The sequence below is a fragment of the Stylophora pistillata genome, chromosome 2, assembly GCF_964205215.1.
Source record: "Stylophora pistillata chromosome 2, jaStyPist1.2, whole genome shotgun sequence".
NCBI classification, from domain to species: Eukaryota; Metazoa; Cnidaria; class Anthozoa; order Scleractinia; family Pocilloporidae; genus Stylophora; species Stylophora pistillata.
The window spans coordinates 30,021,815-30,026,781 of NC_142520.1; positions in this window are offsets into that span (position 1 = coordinate 30,021,815).

The window sequence follows — 4,967 nt, forward strand, 5'->3', positions numbered from 1 at the left end:
TTACCATAGGAATTTGCTTTCGTGGAAGCAAATCGATTGCAAAACCCAAACGGACAACTTGTGTAGGGGCTAATCACAGCAAAGTATTTGCTCGATCTTTCTAGCTCCGGACTGAACAAGTAGCTGCACCAAAATGGGACAAGGACTCACAGTACTATTTTTTGAAAAAAAGAAAACCTAGAATGACAGATAAAACAAAAAAATCATTTTATTCTTTGAAACAATCAGGTGCAGCTCTTTAGATCAATAGCTCTTCAGCCATCAATCTGGAGACTAGAGACAAACCAAATATAAAGAGTAGACACTTAGTATTTTTAATTTTCTTTTTCCTAAAGAGCTATGTTGAATATATCTTTGCTCTGTATATCTTTTTTAAAAATATATTTTTATCAATGAATTTGTAATAACTTTAACCATGTCTCTTACTGGAGGATTTTTTCTAATTAAGGTTTACAGTCTAAATGAATAATAAAAATATATGCTAAAATTCCATGGCCTCCTCCTTTTACTAAATGATCACCTGGATGATCCTGACCAGCCCAGCTTTTCATTTTTCCAGCGAAAAAATCAATTTAATTCTATCCGGAGGATGTCATTGTCATCCTTGTAAGACCCAGTAGTCGGTGATCATTTGACCTTGTTTTTAAACAATCTTTACAATCTCTTGAGCATTATTTGGGACGATCATTTAAAGAAGAAGGGGAAAGTGATGAGGTTGGGTGTTCACGTTACAACAAGGACTCAACAAAAAACCGTAGATTTTGCAATCTTAGTTCCTGATTATATTAATATTATTATTAGGCCCAAAATCTCTGTGTATGTTATGTAGCGGAAGGCGAGAAGTGTGCTTATCTGCAACATCTCGACCCTAGGAATTCTTTGGCACAGGCAAAACCTGGGTGTGTGGGCACTACAATTCCTGTTGACATTTTGATGACATGCTGATAATGAAGCAAGATCGAGCTTTGTTTCCTTCTGTCATTATTGTACATTTTAAACAACAAGCAGTCACACGCCTTTTTAAGATCAGACGACAATATTCCTTCCTCAAATGCTGTTCTCGCTACACCGAAAAATTTGGTTTGGTATTTGTAAAAAAATTGAAAATTTTGTAACAACGACGAGTTTTCTGTTTTTGTAATAGCGTTCGCTTGAGACGTGCGAATTATTTGGGTAACCACAAATCTCAAGCAATCGAAAAAGATACCGAGATTTCGTGACAGTACGTTTTCTTTTATGTCGTTTCTGGTCAAAGACTGATCGCAAAGCAAAATGCCCCCGCGAAATGTTTTAATCGCCCTTCTTTGCTGTTTGCTTGCCATGCACTGAAAACCTGATTGTGGCTAGTCAACAATTACTTTTGGTTTTGTTGGGAAGGATTCGGCTTCTACCAATCATGGAGACTTTAACTCAGTTGCTCAACAAACGTCGATGCCGCCGTCGACCTGTAGAATCCTGCTTTGAAATCGTAACTTCCTGAAGCCTTTTTCCGTAGACATTTGAGAATGGGGAGAGAGTCATTCGACAACTTACTAACGCGACGAAATATGATGACCAGTTGAAGGGTATCTGTCAAGGGACAATAGATTTTCTCGCCCGACAAAAAATTAGGCCTCCAAAAGTAGTTGACGGCATCTTTGAAGTTTGGTGGCTCTTGCGAAAATTTTGGTGAGTCAAAAAAATCGTTCGCACTGAAAATGGTTTCCCGTTGACTTATTTTTTTGCAAAAACAAACAAAATTTCGCGTACTGCGAACAGGCTCTTAGGCAACAGGCCAAAGCAAGGAACAGTAATCATGAGAATACTGTTGCATCCAGCGAGACATGTTGAAGTTCGTCATGTTTTTTGAGCTAGTCAGACAGACAACAACGCGTGCCACACCTCCTGTTTATGACTTTTTTTTTTCTTTTCATGTGAAATTTTAATCACGGCCCTTATTCATTCATGTTGATCGGCTACACAATGATGTTGTTGACAAGCGCTTATTCAAACGCATTTCCTGTCAGTTGCGTGATTCCTATCCTGGAGTTGAATGTATTCTTAGAGTTTTTCAAAAGCTCGCTTATTTAGCTTCAAGAGTGATTTAGAAAGAACAACATGTACCCATAAATAATAATCACTGTTTTCAAGGAGTCTTATTGCGTTGTGTATGAGCTGCGGTTTTCCGCGAAACCCCCGGGCCCGCGGTTACAGCAAGTTAGTTGTGTTCTCCATTGCAGCATAGTTAGTGCAGCCATATTTTTGATTGATTTGATTTGATTTTTTGTTTTGCTGGTAAAACTGAGACTGAAAACTCGACACAAGATAAGAACAATTTTTTTTCGCCCGCCCGTATGGGTAATTTTTTTCCTTTTTTTTTTTTTTTTTCTGTTTTTTGTTTTTGTTTTGTTTTTTTTAATTTTTCTCTCCAAAAAAATTTTCAGGCCTTTGTCTGTGAAGATCATTGAAGTGTACATAGTTAAATTCCTTTTAGAAACTTATTCTTGAGAAAGAATAGGAAAATCATGAAAGATCGTCCATATGATGGAAATTCAGAATAGACTTCAGCGAGCTCGGGAATCATTAATTTCAATTTCTCTTTCGGATCTTTCAGTCTGTGCGCATCTCAGGCTATTCAGGACTACTTTTTCAGTACAATAAAATTTTCAACTAAAAAAAGACCTTTCTAATAAAGATGTTTCTTTCATGGAATTGGAAATTCTTAATTTCTCTCTTTTGATGGTTTTAAGAAGGTAAGACTTTTAACGGCGGAAAGTTTTTTTTAAGACAAAAATCAAGCTGATGAATGCATGCATAGGTATAGGCCATGGGAGCACGCGCACGAGTTTCACACCCTCACTCACATGTGACTGTCTGCGGTTAAAAAGCCGGCCGGCGCCCGCACTTTGTCACGGATTAGTTTTTATCAATTTCCAAGCAATCAAAATGCATGGTGACATATTTATTTTCCAGTGTTCTGAGAATTCCTGACTTGATTTAGTGCGTTTGTTCTTTAATCGAGGTGAGAGCTGGGAAACTTTTTATTACAGTTTTTCGCTGGTGTTCCTATGTACGTGCCGAGAGTACGTGACTTGTGCCACATCTAGGGTACTCTACATAATTATGCGATTTTAACAAAGACAAAAGAAACTCAGACAAAATTGACTCCACTGAGAAAAACACCTTTTGTCTTGACAGAAGCAGTGAAAATCTGCCAGAATTCTATCGAAGGCCCCAAGATTGGAAACAGCATCGTGCTAGTTTTAGCAGATAACTGTGCATAAACAGGAACATCAACTACCAAGACAAGTCATATGAACATCATCTTAAGCACGTGTAAATTTTACACAATCGACCAATTTAGATCCTTGATTTCATAAAGTGGGCACCTTAGCATGTCATCGGATCACTTAAACATAGATTCAAAACCATAGCCTTTATTGATAGCTTTCCTTCCTCAACTTTCATTTCACCTACTTACTTTTCATCGAAAATTTAGTGTTCAGTCTCGCGCTTTTTGCCACTTGAGCCTGTTTATGTTTTAGTGTCTATTCCGTTTACTGTTTGGTGCTCATATTTGTTACCTCTTTCTTGCTCAAAACTACATAGATATGAACAAAATTAGCTCGAAAAATAAAACCTAAATGTCATTCGCATCAGTGACATGTGATGTACGACACTAACCATAAGACCCTTTTCCAGTCAAAATAGCTATCAATGAAAAATACATCTCAATCAAGTTCTCGATTTTAAGACTGAAAAAATACATTATATGAATAGATCTTTTCGTACCAAGTGAGATGCCGACAAAACCATGTCTAAAGCTTTTTATCTTCCTCTGTCTAAAAAATTGATAACAGACACAAAGAACAACAACTGAAAAGTTGCTAGGAGGCACTTCACAAGGGATAGAATTTGTGTTCTAATATCAATCCCGTGAACGTCACATGACATCTTATAATTAACACTCTTTGGGGCCTGTTTTAGCATTACTGTTGAAAAACAGTGCGAAGTCTATTAAATATTGTAAAAGAGACAAAAAGTAAAACCGAAAATTTACACATAAAACCAGGGAATTTTCTCTATCCTTCTGTTAAGATACATGTTTTTTCAGCCGGCGCGGTACTCTGGTTTCAAGAGCCGTAGGAGCTATTTTAAACACCGGCTTTATTCAAAGATCTGTTGTGTTTTGTTTTGCTTCTTTGGCGGAAGGGACACACCTCCAACATAAGCCAATCAAATCCAAGCTGCTTAAAGTTGTTTACGACTTTCGCCGCATTGAAATTTATTCCAGAGCAAAAAATTTCGCTTTAAAAGGATGAAATTTCTAAACCTTTCTTCAAATCCATTCACCTTGTGTCTCCAGATTCATCAAATTGCCGAAAAAAAGGCCGAAAGTTATTGGGACATGACTAGAATAAATTATCAGTGTGTCTGGGTCATTAAAATTTATTCAAATGTCATATCAAACCAAGATTGATTGACGGAAAACCAGACGACAATATTGCGAGGTATTTAAAGCAGCCAATCAGCTATCGTATTGCATGTTAAAGGGCAGAGGCCTCACAGGACAAAAGTTAGGATTCGAGATAAACAACTCCGGCGACAATTTGTTTTTTTTATTGTTTAATAAGATGAAGCAAATGGAAACCTAGCGAAAATTATTCTCCTACAGTGCTCTTTATATTGAGAATTTCGATGTTCTTGCACCAACAAGTAATTTCACATCGCATTTTCAACTTTCACCTCCAACACGATTCTTTCGGCACGTGCTGGCGAAGCAGTAGGGTTTATTGGCGAAGCGCCAAGAGAGCGATCACGCGAATGAGCGGAACGAACCCGTCGCCGCCTCTTTCCCGCATTTCTGAGGAGTAGGTTTATCCTAATAATTTCACAATAAAATTCGACTAAAATTAAAGGAATAATTGAAGAAAATCAATTAATTTCGCCATGACTGATTCACACATTCATTGAACGACTGCATGAGC